The sequence below is a fragment of the Herpailurus yagouaroundi genome, unplaced genomic scaffold (genome assembly GCF_014898765.1).
Source record: "Herpailurus yagouaroundi ecotype Mexico unplaced genomic scaffold, PumYag 180, whole genome shotgun sequence".
Taxonomy (NCBI): domain Eukaryota; kingdom Metazoa; phylum Chordata; class Mammalia; order Carnivora; family Felidae; genus Herpailurus; species Herpailurus yagouaroundi.
Genome location: NW_024412411.1, coordinates 17,506,719 through 17,522,626, shown reverse-complemented (window position 1 = coordinate 17,522,626; position 15,908 = coordinate 17,506,719). Strand labels below are relative to the sequence as shown.

General features: G+C 35.4%; 1 protein-coding gene and 1 long non-coding RNA gene across 2 annotated transcripts in view; both read left to right on the top strand.

The window, feature by feature from the left end:
• The window catches only part of GRM5 (glutamate metabotropic receptor 5), a 522,995-nt gene that overhangs the window by 140,288 nt on the left and 366,799 nt on the right, over positions 1 to 15,908 (top strand). The gene's annotated exons all lie outside the window — the stretch shown is intronic.
• The window catches only part of LOC121039396 (uncharacterized), a 7,400-nt gene continuing 786 nt past the window's right edge, over positions 9,295 to 15,908 (top strand). Inside the window, exon 1 of the long non-coding RNA XR_005794741.1 lies at positions 9,295 to 9,625. This is a non-coding gene — a long non-coding RNA (uncharacterized LOC121039396). The remainder of the gene's footprint in view (positions 9,626 to 15,908) is intronic.

The window sequence follows — 15,908 nt, the reverse complement described above, 5'->3', positions numbered from 1 at the left end:
CCAAATTTTTCACAGTAGTCACACATCTGTAGCATATATAATGGTGTTTTTCTGCATTCTGTCATTAGAATAATGTCCTCCTTTTTTATATCTGGTCTAACTTTCCATGGCTAGAAATAATAAAATCAGAAATCACACTCCCTCACCTTTATTTTTTAAAAATCTACTATGCTTTCACTTTATCAATAATTAAAATGGTTCTTATGGCCACTTCCTTTTGTTCTTTACCTATCAAATGAATGTGATATGAAGTCATATTTGAGGGCCAAATAATCCAAGTTGTGTTTCTTTGTGTAATGTGCCAGATTGTTATGTAATCCATCATTTTCCTTTGCCTGAGTTAACATAGCCAGTCTTTCTTTGGCATATCTTATGTTGGCAGGGCTTGAGAAACACACCCAGCAGTCAAGTTTGGAGAGATGACAGTCTCTTCTCTGTGTCTAACAACTTTATGTAACTATTTATATATTTACTTTTTGATATATCACACTGACCCAATAATCTTATTTTAAGAAAAGCTAGGGGAAAAAAAAGAAAAACTAGGGCAATAAAACAAACTAAGATCCTTAGTCTGTTTACATGTAACAGAAATGAATCAGAATAATGTATGTATCACTTATATGTAATAGTGATCCAGTCCACGTGAATTGGGGAAATTTGTTTTCAGTTTTTAATCTTTCTGAGATCACAGATTACTTCTCAGATTACTCATATTTAATTAGAATACATTTATAACATTAGCAATTGATAAATATATTTGATTTATCATTTGTAACATTTAAAAAAAAAGAATCTGTGAGGTCTCATTAGCTTTATCAGCTAACTTTATCAGTTCATAAAATACTTATTGATAAATCAACAAGATGGTAAACTCACAAAAGGGAAGATTAATAAACCCAAATTCTGTTGCCAGCTCTTAATTAGTTTTAAGTGGACCATTGTCCTTACCAAACACTTTTTGTGATAAATAGAAATAGCCTCAAATTTTGATCTTGCCTTTTGCTGTACCTAGGACAGTCTGAATGTGAATAATGGAACTTCCTGGGGCACCTGGGTGGCTCAGTCAGTTGAGTGTCCGACTTTGGCTACGGTCATGATCTTGTGGTTCGTGAGTTTGAGCCCCACATCAGGCTCACTGCTGCCAGCTTATCAGTGCAGAGCCTGTTTCAGATCCTCTGTCTCACTCTCTTTGTCCCTCCCCACTTGTGCTCTCCCCCAAAACAAATAATTATTTTAAAAAAGTAACTTCCTAATTAAATTTGTAAAATACCAGTATTTCGTTCATGTTTAATAACAATTCAAGATGAGTACATGGTGTTTGTTTTCTTTAAATGTTGGTTTACAAAGCATTCTTTTTATTTTTGGATTTATTAATATGATTAATTAACTAGTTACAATTTTATTTTAGATGGTAATTTAAAAGAGTATAAGTGGTTGATGAATGGATAAGAAGATGTGGTATATATATATATATATACAGTGGAATATTACTCTGCCACAGAAAGGAATGAAATCTTACCATTTGCAATGTCATGGGTGAATATAGAGAGCATAATGCTAAGCGAAATAAGTAAGTCAGAGAAAGACAAATGCCATATTATTTCACTTATATGTGGAATTTAAGAAACAAAACAGGGGCACCTGGATGGCAGTTGGTTAAGTGTCTGACTCTTGATTTCAGCTCAGATCAGTCTCAACAGCAGGGAGCCTGCTTGGGATTCTCTCCCTCTCTCTCTCTCCCCCTCCTCTGGTCATGCAAGCTCTTTCTGTCTCTCCAAATAAATAAAGTTGAAAAAAAACCAAATGAGAAAAGTACAGAAAAAGAAAAAGAAGCAAACCAAGAAATAAACTCTGAACTATAAAGAGAACAAACTGATGGTTAACAGAGGGGAGGTGGGCATGGGATGGGTGACATAGATGATGGGATGGTGCACTTGTGGTGATGAGCACCAGGTGATGTATGGAAGTGTTGAATCACTGTGTTATACACCTGAAACTGACATTACACTCTATGTTAACTAACTGGAATTTAAATAAAAACTCTTAAAAGGGGAAAAAATAAAATTCTATTTTAAAACATAAAACAAAACAGTGTAAGAGCTTACTTGGGTCTTAGTTGAGTGCACATACCCTTGGAAGTGGAGATTGAACCAGTAATCCAGAACCAAGAACCTATTATACATGGAAGGTAGAATTCTAATTTTTGAGTATTTACCGTACCATGACTTGGTTATTATTGTCCCTATTTCTCATGATAAAACTGAAGTTGGAAATATTTATTTACTTGGTCACTTATTTGGCTAGGAAAAGAGCTAACATATGAACTTAAGTTTGTCTGACCCTAAATCTTATATTCAGCAGCCAAAATACCCAAGAAATAAATGCTTGAATGTATTTAACATAGGTGCATACCTCTAGATAACATTAAGGGAAAGAATCTTTCCATCCATAACTCTTAATATCATTTTACTATAATCATGCATCTACAAAAGCATATGCTACCAGATGGTCTAAATATTAAAATTATCTTCATGTAGGTAAACATAAATTTCAAAATTAAAACATAAAATTTAGGCTCATATTTGGTATATTTAATTAAATGTTTGAACTTCATATTTACTGAATTGTATATGCTATAAGAGTCATCTGGACTATCCCTTCCAGTATATGTTGGGACAGCCCATACTTAGTTGTCATTTTTTTTTTTTCAGTATTGGTTGATTCAAAACGTTTGTAGTGACCAAACACTAGAATTAATGAGGGATACTTTTAAGTGCTTTTGTATTTTATTAATCCCAGGAAAATCAACATTCTTTAGAAACATATATGTGAAATATGTTACCAATCTATAAATGGAGCTTGGTGTACTTATGAATTCATAGACTCCTCACATCATGTCTTTGGTGCTGTGGTTAATTGCAGTGCACAATGTGGAATCATTGGGACAGACTGTTATTCTCATTTCAAAGATAAAGTAACTATGTCCCAGAGAGAAAGTGATTTAATCACCATTATATAACTTGTGAGGACCTTACTATATTCAGAATCCAGAATTGCTAAATTTTGGTCTTATACAGTTTTCTCCATAATAAAATTTAACATCATTTTTGCTTGTGGTCCCTTTGAGAATCTGGTGGACTTTTAGCCCAGGAGAGTGTACACATGCCCATCTGTATAAAATGCACATAATCCTAAATGATTTCACAATCCCATTAGAGACTACTCACAAACCCTAGGTAATAACACTTGTCAAGACTACCATGTTTATTCCTATGTTAAAAAACAAACAATCTGGGAGGTGGAGTGAGAGTGGGCTACCAGAACATAGGTCTGAAATCCTAACGGTTGAAGGAATCTTTAGATCACGTTTTTATGCACATTTTCTCCTGGATTTTAGCAGGAAGCACTTGATATAATGTGCATTTATTAGAGGTTTCGTTTGAGCTATAAATAATGTCTTTGGAGAATGTTTTTAAGGAATCTAAATCTCACTATTATTTCATTAAACTTCATTGAGCGCACACACAAATAAAACAAATGAACAAACGAAACAAGAAAAAAATAGAGTGAAAATCCTTTCTGCCTGTATTGGTGGTTTAACTTTGTAGGGTTTTCAATAGTAATGCCAGCCTTTAGCTAGAGAAAAGATGGAGCAGTTAATAATGTGGCTTATAAATATTGACGAGCATGATCTTTCCCCAGAGACATTGCCTACCAATTCCTGTGGATTCTGGTTGCCAAGAGACAAAGTTCTGCCCATTTAAATTAAGTTCAGGGGTCTGGCAAATACCAAATTTATGATAAAATGCTAAGTCTTTTGTGGTAGAAAAATGTCTGTTGAAATCATTTAGGCCTTTTAAAATGTAATCTTCTTTCTAAATAATGACAAATATGTGCAGCTTTCAAACTGAGGTGTTTTTTTTTTCTTTTCTTTTTTGGGGGGGGGTTGGCATTCATATTGCAAACTCTAAATAATGATGCCTTCTCCCAAATAGTCAAAACAATCTAACAGTGAGGTCTTACTTCTAGAATACATTCTTTCTGCCAAATATTCTGAAGGCTTTAATTTTCGATCCTGGGGTATTTGGCTGTGTGCAAATAGCACTAGCAGATCGGGAGAGGGCCAACAGGAGGATGGAGCTTCCTGGATGACTGTGCTGATTTCCTTCCTTTTGGTACCTCCTCAGTCCTGGTGCACTGAGCTCAGTTCTTCCAAACCATTGAGGGAGAAAGAGGCCTTTCTTTATTCGAGACATTGTGAGGCTGACAGTTAATGAGTAGGGTATGCCTTAGAGTTTTAGCCTTCTGAGAAAAAGACCAAAAGGCTACAATAAATGGAAAAGCAATAGATGATAACATTTTAGTGTAAATGGCTTAGATATGTGAATAGTTGAAGTATGAACATTTAACTGTTAATTAAATATTAAATAGTAGAAGTATAAATGCTAAATATTTCATTAGTTTATTTAAAACAGAGGGACTAGATTCACTTATTCATTGACTAGTATTTGCTGAGTAGCTACCATGTGTAAAGGACCATTTAGGAATGGGATCAACAGGGAGCAGGGAGTAGCCTTTGAGGGACTTATGTTTTGGTGAGTTCTCCATTAAGGCCCTTCAAAGAGTGGATCACTCAATGATTTCTATGTAAAACCACAACTTTATGTTACTTTAGAAAAGCTTTATAGGGAAACTTGGAGAACTGCTTCAGGGTATTGCTGTTTCTATGTTCCCCTCCTTCCCCCTTCTCACCCTCCTTCTTTTCTTCCTCCTCCTCAATTTCTTTTGCTCTCAATATAATTCAAAATTAAGATATTTTTATTCTATTGAGTGTAGGTTGTGGTAGCCATACCTAGTGCCATAAATATTATAATTCTTGATTATACTATCTTCTGGAAAATGTGAACATTCACTTTTTCATAAAAGTTGTTTTTTAAAAAGCCATTGTAAATCTTATTGAGAAAACCTTGATTACCTGAATATTTTCTTATTCTTACCTAAACACCAAGAGCAAGTAAAGATGACAGTCACCTTCATATTTCATTTTAGACAAGTTTTAATCATCAATAAAAGGTTTTTCACTGTCCTTTTAATTTTCGTAGGCAGCTTGCTGTAATTTCATTTTTTTATGTTTGAGAAAACAAAAGGTCATAAATATTGCTAAGAAATAGTAAAATTATTTTCCTTGTCCTTCTGAGGTATTCTTGACCTTTAATTCATTATGAAGTTATTCACATGTTATTTGAGGTGTACCAGTGAAGTGCTGAAGGGTTGGGGGGGGTATGTCTCCTCCCTTGGGGTTCAGTGGAATAGGCAGTAGGGGTGGTAGGATGTATGCTGAGGCATTATTATCCTTAGCACCCCTGCTTCCCCTACCATGGTCTGACTTCTATGACCTTTTACCTGGATTACTCTAACTGTTCTCCAGCCTTCTCCCCTTGGCTCCTGACAGTCTATTCTCAACACAGCAACCAGCGTGATCCTTTTAAATTATGTTAGTCATGTCATTTAGTTGCTCAGAGTCCTCTGTTTTGTTATCTGTCACTCCTCACAAGAATATAAGCGTCATTAGGATATCAAATTTTATGTGCCTAGTCACTACTATATCCCTAGCATTTGGAAGAATACTTGACATATAGTAAGTATTTCTTCTTATTTGTTGGAATGAATGGATTCTGGAAGCAAATTTGTTCCAAAGATAGAAATTTGAGTATTATCAGGCTACAGATGGTGATTGAAAACATGGAAGGAAACAGATTAGCTACTGAGTGAAGCAAAGAAAATCAACCTTAGCCTTTTAGAGAAATTTCCAAAAACATATGCAAACTGGTTGTGTTAATGGACACATGACATCTACACGCTTTATGGTTTATCATTTAGGGTATTCACAGAATTTACCTCATATGATTCAAAAAAAGATACTTTAATGAAGAGACTCCACATAAATGTGTGTTAAGCACCAAGGGACCAGCAACAGCAGGAAACCATTGCTACCCACTAGAACTGATGGAACAAGGAGAGAAAATAGTATTATGAGCCCAGTGAGATATGGAGCTGTGGGTGCCAACCAGAGGGAACTGTAGTCAGGGAGGGATGCAGCTCTGAAATGGGAGGTGCAGCTCTGAAATGGGAAAGGAGGAGAAAGAAATATCTTGAACTCTCTCTTCTATACCACCCGCTCCTACTGCTTCCCATAAACTAAACCCCACTGGAAGCCAAGCAAGAAGGGATCCCAATTGCTGCCTCTTTAAGAATAAGCCTTCTTGGGCACAAAACAGGCAAAGAAGTCTAGAGATTTGGTCTCCAGTGGGTGGGAACAGGGAGACGGGATAATTGTCACAAGACACAATTACTTTTCTGATTTCCTCACTGATCACAGGACACTGTGCTTAATTCTGGGCACCACCTTCTAACATGGTCATTGACAAATGAACTCAAGCTACCTAATGCAAGCCACTGTGAATGAAAGAACTGGGATTATTAAACCTGGGAACAGATGATTTAAGAAAACATACAGAACTGGCTACATAAATTGCAAAGCCCACTGTAAAAGCAAGCTGTGGGATCATTGTTCTAAAATTAATGAGACTGTCAGAACTGTGATGGCAGAGGATTAAACCAAGCATGTTGCCTTTCTACTCCCAGGTTGTGTGCTCATGTAGGTAGCCCTGGCAACATGTTAGCCTCCATCACACATTGAAGGGACTGTCATGTAAATGATTGGTCAGTGGGTGAAGCTTTGTCTGTGTCTTAGGATAGTAAAATCCACATCCAAGGAAGTGCATTTTGTCAAGTGTTCTTTGTTTGCTTGTATTTTTTAAATAAGTTGATCTTATTTAAGTTGATATCTGATTTGATATTGAAATCAGTTGATATCTGATTTGATAACAGAATATCCTTCCTATGTCTGGAATTTTCTGTGCTGAATTTAGTTACACTCGGTCAGAGATGCTATGGAAAGGGTTTCATGGTAAGCAAGATGTTGGACAAAATGACCGACATGGATGTTTCTAACTGTAAGGATTATAAATCTAACCTATTCTTTGACAAATATTACATTAAGAGCTGATATATTATCCTCAATTGTAGACAGATTAACTGGATTTATATACACACACACACACACACACAGAGAGAGAGAGAGAGAGAGAGAGAGAAATGATTAGCCAGAGTGTACTTCTATGGTCTTTTTCTTATGGAGAGATCTTGCAGGTCTTTTTCCTATACAATTGTGATGCCCAAATTTTAGGCGTTTGTATCTCCATTATTATTAGGGCTTTATTATATTTTTGTAATTATACTATGGTAAATATGTGACAATATACAGAAATATAGGACAAATGCATAGAGGGCACAGGCCAGTCTTTGACTATAGAGTTAGTTTAGGGGCCCAAGACCAGAATCAGAGCATCTTGATTTCCATCTTGTAGTTTTTTTTTTCATGAAATATGAGGGAATAAAGAAGCTCCTTAGTATAAGCCACTCCCTTATGAAAATAATAAGCATGGATTTGTTTGATGACAGTAAATTGTCAGTATAGCATTATCATTATTTTAGTTGCACTAAAGTAAACTTATAATTTAATGTGCTATCTTGATGCAAAAAAAAAAAAGAAAAACTGTTGAAGAACAAAATTGTGTCTTGTACTCCACAATCTCAACTTTTGAGCACTCTACTACTCTGCTACATAGCAGTTACTTATGATTGCTCACCAGCACCCCCAAACTGGTAGATGCTATCAGTTTATCTGGTTTATATTAAGGAAATAGTGAAGTTCATACTTGGATAAGGAATTTATTGTTACTAAATAGTTCAAATTTCTATGTTCCAAACCACTACCTCCAATAAGAGAACTTTTACTTCTCCCAAACAAAATTGTGCACAGACTCCAAAAGCATCATACAATTAAAGTTAAAACCACCATTTGAAGTGAGGATAAAGAGCCCAGAGCCCCGCCAATTCACTACCAACGCCTCACATCTAATTTTAACTTCTGAGATAACACAATGTGTAAACCAACAATCTAGTTCAACCCCCTCAATTTACAAATAAAAAACTCGGAGAGATTGGTGTCTCACTCAACATCATGCAGCTTCTTAGATTACAGCCAGGATAAAGAACAAGGCTGTGAACCTCAGTGCTTTTTTGAGTACAGTATGTGACCTAGGCTAAAGTCCTGTTGGTACATGCATGAACTACTCACACTGCCAATCCTACAGATAGAAACATTTAGAGTATTCCATCAGGGAGGGAGAGCTTTACCTTTGAATCCAAGATACATAAATGTTTGCTAATTTGTTTGTTTTAATTTTTCCTGGCTTATTTTATTATTACTTTTTTTTTTTCCAGTGGGAAATGAGCAGGAAACACCAGATAGATAGAGAAAGATACAGACACCCACACAAGCTATGCAATTATAGTGTCCTATAGACAAAAGGCTTGTTAAAAAATGCATCTTTTTTCTTATGATTCCCCAGAGTCCAGCTAGTTATCCCTGTACCTGGAGCTGAGTTGTGTACACAATGCGGACCAGTCCTTTTTTATTGTTATTAGACTCTGTGTGGTGAATTTTTATCGTTTTCATTTCTTTGGGAGCAGGTGAGTCACATGGAAAAATCAAGATGTGGCTAGGAAAAAAATATGTTCCTATTTATAAAGAAACCATTTTGTTCCAAATATGATGAGGTGTTTACTTGTTAGTTTAGGATATATGCTCATTCCAGTAGAAGATTTAATACTTAAAAATCAGGAAGACTTTGAATTTCTCTTTGCTTCCCTCTTCTCTAGCTACCAAAAAGTCCAAAATGTTTTTTAGATTTCAGTTTGCATGAAATTTTAGGACTTTTATTGAAATAAAATATATTCTACATTTTATTTTTTAGTGATAAGCCCACTTACGTAGCTACATATTTGTGTGCATAGATATTTCAGCTACTGGCTTCTTGCTTGAAATAGGTCTTAAATACCTCTGCTGGTTTGTCACATTTTTGCTTATAAGTGCTTCAGATTCAAATGCATAGGTGAAAATATTTCTTCTTGTCTGCTTGACAATTTCATATATATATATATATATATATATATATGTATATGAGCAATTGTTTCAATAGTTTGTTTAATACATTCCCTATTTATAAGCTCAGTTAAAGAAAAGCCAATCTAAACTACATTCACCAGAACATAATGGTGCAGCCTCTGTGGAAAACAGTTTGGTGGGACCCCAAAAAGTTAAATGTAGAGTTACTACATTACCATAAAATTCTACTTCCAGGTGCACACCCAAAAGTTCAAAAACAGGGACTTGAAAATATACACTGATATTGTAAAAGCACTATTTTACAATATCCAACAGGTGTAAACAACTCAAATATCCATTGAGAACAAAAGGCAGTATATCCTTACAATGGAATATTATCCAGCCATTAAAAAAGTTCCATTCCGTGCTACAAGGGTAAACCTTGAAAAATTATGCTAAGACAAATAAGCTAGACACAAAAAGTCAAGTATTGTATTATTCTACTTATATGAAATATCTAGAATAGGTATATTGATAGAGACAGAAAGTAGGTTAGATGTTACCAGGAACTGGGGAAGGGACAATGGGAAGCTATTGGTTAATGGGTGAAGAGTTTCTAATTGGGATAAAAAGCTTTTGGAGATAGTGATGATGGTTGTACGACATTGTGAATGTAATTAATGCTGCCAAATTTTACACTTAAAGTAGTTAAAATGGTAAATTTTGTTATTTTATATTTTACCACATTTTTTAAAAAAGGAATAAAGTATACCTACCATCTCTAGAGGAAAAATAAAGACAAACAGCAGGAAAAATCTTATTTGCCCTCAAAATTACCATCATTGAAATAGCTGAGGCTGCCTACTGTGGGGCTTTGGGTGCCTGATTTCAGATGAGAATGTATTTATTATTATTGTGCTCCTTATCCGTGAGAGGCACTGCTGTGTGGACTGTGCATATGGAAGTGAGCCCTTGTGGTGCTTACATAGAAGTGGGGAAGGCTGAGAAACATCAAGCAAACAGACAAACAAAAAGAGAAAAGTGCAAGTTGTAATAATTGCCATAAAGGAAAGAAGTCACGGTATGAAATATTGTGTGTGTGTGTGTGCGTGTGTACGTGTGTGTATGTGTGTACTGTTGGGGTTGGGTGGAGGAGGACCCTCTCTCTAAAGAAACATAGGATTCAGAGTGAAGAGAAAAATCAAAATGAACACAAGGTCAGAGGAAATAGGGAAAGCAGATCATTGTAACCATTCAACCACATGTTAGTTGTAGGTAAAAATAAATAAATAAATAATATGACGTAGTTTACCTCACACATCAGCCACATTGAAGGAGTAAATAGATGTGCAAGAACAAAGTGCCAACTTTGCTAATATAAGTGTAAGTGTAAGATGAGTTTTAGAATGCTATTACATAGTATTTTGCTAGAGTGACCCAAGACCGCTAGAACAATGTCTTATAAATCACCTATTTCCCTTGAGGTTTCAGAGGCAATTGTATACTCAACAAACAATGACAAATGAGAAATAAAAGTTCTACATTAATTTTAGTTGGGCTAGTGCCTATAACTGCCAAAGAAACTTTTTGGAAAAGCTGGATTGAAGTATGTGAATTAGACTCAGTATTACTAAGCAAAGTTTTCTACCTCAAAGTCCAAATCTTACCACTAGCTGGTTGCAAAGATCAAAGTGATGAAAATTCCTGAGCACCAAAGTACCAATAAAAAGCAACCAGGAAAGCAAGGTTGATAGATTTCCTTGAAGAGTGGAGAGAGGAGAGAGCCACATGCATTTGGATGACCTCATTCTATTAATGTGACCCATTATTCAGTGGGCATCCTGAAATCTGAGCAATGAGTTTAAAATTTTCTCTTTGGTGGTATGTTAGGTTAATCTGAGATATGAAAAGGATTTTCAAAGGAAAATAATAGGGTATAATAATGCATACCAATCAGAGAGAAAAAATGACCAAAGGTTTTGATATTGTACTTCAATCTACCTGGGAAATGAAATACAGTAGTAAAAGTAGATACAATAGGATAATAAGCCAAAAATCAAACTTAAGGCCATATTACTTTTGGAAAACGGGCAAAAAATTAGCCTCTTTATGCTTTGGGCAATCATTTTTAAGTTCACAGGAAAATAATTACCTAATCTGAGCTAGGGGCTGTATGTAAAAGATGTATTTCAGAGGAAAGAGACTCCCGTAGGAATGATTGCAAGGATGCTATTACTACTGACCAGACCCAAGACAATGGTGTTTATTCATATTATCAGAAAAGTCTAATAATTTGTTTTCTCTTTTATCACATAAGAGAGATGATATCATGACTATTTTTTTCAAGAAACCTATCATGTAATTCTAGGCTTTCCAGGGGCAATATCTCCTATTGCAGCTACCAGATAGAAGGCAGGCACAGCGGGTTTGCTCTACTTTGAACAGCACTGCAAGATAGGCAATGTCAGCATGTAACTCTAGTCACAGTTTTATTTCTATTGCATATGTAATTTTATCAACTGTTAAAAATATAATGTTTGTAAGAAAAGTATAAAATGTGGGAAAGGATAAAATGAGAAACACTGCCCCAAGTTTTGTCTCATTTTGATAACCATAGTTAGTATTTTAGTAAATAATTTTATTTTTTTCATGGCAATGTTTTATAATATAATTTTACCAGTATTCTCTTCTTTTGCTGAATACCCTCAGGTAATATTGTTTCCAGTTATGGGGGGTCCTTTGCAAATGGTATGAATCACATACAACAGAGAGAGCACAGGATGTTTTTAAAGCTAGTATTTATGAATACCACCACTGCCAAACTTTCTGCTATCAGATTCTGTAACTATATGTGTTTACACAGTTTTATTTAAACTTTTAATAATTCTGTAAGGATCATTTCTTAATTGCTGCTCTTCGAAGTTAAGTGACCAGATTATACAGGATGGAATGGCAGAGCTGGGATTTGATCCATATCTGTTTGATTCCATAACTCTAGGTTTTCACAATTATGTTATTTAGCACTTCTCCCTTGTCAATTATAAAATTTTATACAAATTTTCCATGTAGTTGTAATAATTTCAAATATAGAGATGAGTAAAAACAGCTGCAGAGAAGTTGTGATATTTTAAAGTCATACACGTATTTAGTGATAAAATACAACCTAAGAGGCTGGGCCTTGGGTTGTGGCCTAGCACTCTGCCTTTCAAAGTCTAGTCTCTTGTGATGAAATAGTATTTTATTTTATTTCCACCATTTTCTCTTTCTTAGTCTTCTCTTTCAGTTGCATTCAGTCTCTTTCTTGTCCACACATGGCACTAGAAGCATGCCTGGGCAGAGCAGAAGCACATAAGACCAGAGGGGATTTCTGTGGGGCTTTTGTGGGGAGCTGGAATATGACCAGCTGTGACTGTATGGTTATTAGGCTCCCATCCAAACTCTACAGTGACACCTACTCGCTAACATTAATGTGGTGGGTCCTATATGCCAGACAAGCCTCTAGGCTTTACATGTACTTACTTAATTCTCATAATTATCCCCATTATACAAATGAGGACACTGTGGCAAAGAGAAGCCAAATAACTTATGCAAGGCCTCACAGCTGGAAAAATGCAACTTGAACTCTGGTATCTGCTTCCAAGCCAGTATTCTTTACCTATTAGCTAACCTATCTAAAATCCTCACAGTAACTCTTAAATTACTAGGACAGCCAGACAAAATAAGGTTGTAATTGGCTACTATAGATGTTCAAACTTGAAATTACTTACTATTTCTTTTTATTAATAATAGTAACCGATGGTGTGCCTACAATAGGCAAAATGGGTCATTGCAGCCAAATGGACTGAAGGCAAACGTGACTCAGCCACAACAGTAGGGTGCACACAGCCCACATAGGAGATAGCTCTGGAGCTCCTGGTTCTAGTGAACAGGGAGCACTGCACTACAGTACACCGTACAGCCTCTTCTTCATAAGGCCATGACTTTCAAAATCAGGAGATGTAGCTGACTTTCCTAACACACAGAAACAAAGACAGAAAATTAGACAAAATGAGGAAACATAGGAATATGTCCCAAATGATAGAACAGGAAAAAAAAAACAAAAGAGTCAAATGAAACAGAGAAAAGCAATGTGCCTGATAAAAGATTCAAAGTAGTGGTCATAAAGATATTCACTGGACTTGAGAAAAGAGTGGATGAATTGAGTGAGAACTTTAACAAAAGAGGTAGAAAATATTTAATAAAAGAACTAATCAGAGGTGAAGAATTCCATGATTGAAATAAAAACTTCACTAGAGGGATGGAGCACCTGAGTGGCTTAGTCAGTTGAGTAGTTTTGATTTCAGCTCAGGTCATGATCTCATGGTTTGTGGGATCAAGTCCCAAGTTGCGCTCTGTGCTGACAGTGTGGAGCCTGCTTGGGATTCTTTCTCTTTCCTGTTCTCTCTGCTAATCCGCTGCTTGCATGTGCTCATTGTCTCTCAAAATAAATAAATAAACATAAAAATACACTAGAGGGAATCAATAGCAGATTGGAGAAGGCAGAAGAACAGATCAGTGATTTGGAAGACATGGTAATGGGAAGCAATCCAGCTGAATGGCTAAAAGAATAGAGAATATTAAAAAATGACAATAAGGTAATTCAATGACATCATCAAGTATAATAATATACACATTATAGGGATCTCACAAAGAGAAGAGAACAAGAAGGGAACAGAAAATTTATTTCAAGAAAAATAGCTGAAAACTTCTCTAATCTGTGGAAGGAAATTGATATTCAGATCCAGGAAGCACAGAGAGCCCCCAACAAAATTCAACCCAAGGAGGTTTACATCTGGACACATACTAATTAAAATGGCAAAAAGGAGGGGCGCCTGGGTGGCGCAGTCGGTTGAGCGTCCGACTTCAGCCAGGTCACGATCTCGCGGTCCGTGAGTTCGAGCCCCGCGTCGGGCTCTGGGCTGATGGCTCGGAGCCTGGAGCCTGTTTCTGATTCTGTGTCTCCCTCTCTCTCTGCCCCTCCCCCGTTCATGCTCTGTCTCTCTCTGTCCCAAAAATAAATAAAAAACGTTGAAAAAAAAATTTAAAAAAATAAAATAAAATAAAATGGCAAAAAGGAGTGATAAAGGGAGAATTTTAAAAGCAACAAGAAAAAAACAGTTACATACAAAGGAAACCTATGTAGGTAACAGCTGATTTTTTCAGCAGAGATTTTGTAGGGCAGAAGGGAGTGGCATAATATATTCAGTGTGCTGAAAGGAAAAAAACAAAAACAAAACTTGCAACCAAGAATACTCTACATAGCAAGGTTATCAGTGAGAACAGAAGGAGAGATAAAAAGGCTCCCAAACAAAAGTTAAAGGAGTTCGTGACCACTAAATTTTATAAGAAATGTTAAAGAGAATTCTTTGAATGGAAGGAAAAGACAATAAGCAGGAGTAAGAAAATTATAAAGGAAAAAAATTTCACACATAAAGTCTAATGTGTAATAAAAGAGGTAGGTTAATAACTTATTAAACCAGTATGGAGGTTAAAACACAAAAGCAGTAAAATCAAGTATAGCTACAAAAATCAGCCAAACGATTCACAAAATAAAAAGATGTAAAGTGTGACATCATATACATAAACATGGTGGGAAAATAAAAATTTAGTGCCTTTAGAATGAGTTCAAACTTAAGCAGCCACGGTAATATAAACTGCTATACACATAAAATGTTATGTTTGGACCTAATCATAACCATAGATCAAAAACTTATACACAAAAAACAGAGAAAGGAATTCAAGCACAACATTAAAGAAAGTCATCAACCCACAAGAGTAGAGATCAGGAGAAGAAAGGAAGAAAGAAGAAATACAAAACAACTGTTAAACAAGTAAAGTGGCAATAAGTATATATCTATTAATATTTACTTTAAGTGTAAGTATACTAATGTTCCAATCAAAATACATAGGGTGACTAAATGGATAAAAAGGCTTATTTATATACTGCCTGTAAGAGACTCATTTCAGACCCAAAGACACATGCAGATTGAAAGTGAAGGGATAGAAAAGCATGTACCATGCAAACAGAAACAAAAAGAAAGCTGGGGTAGCAATATTTACATTGGACAGAATAGACTTTAAAACAAAGACTATAACACGAGGTAAAGAATGATACTACATAGTGATAAAGGGAACAACAAAAGGATATAACGATCATAAATACCTATGCACCTAATATGGGGTCACCTAAATACATATAGCAACTATTAACAGACATAAGAGACATAGTGATAATAATACAATAATAATAGGAGACTTTAGCACCCACATACGTCAATGGATAGAACATCTAGACAGGAAATTGACAAGAATACAGTGGCTTTTAATGACACATTAGACCGTATGGACCTAATAGATATGTACAGAACATTCCATCTAAAAATAGGATATACATATATTTTTTTCAAGAAGATATGGAACATTTTCCAGAATAGATCGCATATTACACCACAAAATAAACCTCCGTAAATTCAAAAAGATTGAAATCATATCATATATCTTTTCCAACCACAACAGTATAAAACAAGAAATCAATCACAAGAAAAAATCTGCAAAGACCACAAATACATGATTGCTAAATAACATGCTACTAAACAATGAATGGGTCAGTCAAGAAATCAAAGAGGAAATAAAAAAGATACGTGGAGAACATCTGACAATGAAAACACAACAGTGTAAAATCTTTAGTATGCAGCAAAAGCTGTTCTAAGAGGGAAGTTCATAGCAATTATAGGCCTACTCAAAAACCAAGAAAAATCTCAAATGATCTAGACTTATACCTAGAGGAGCTAGAAAAATAAGAACAAAGCCCAAAGCCAGTAGAAGTGAGGAAATAATAAATTTTAGCACAGAAATA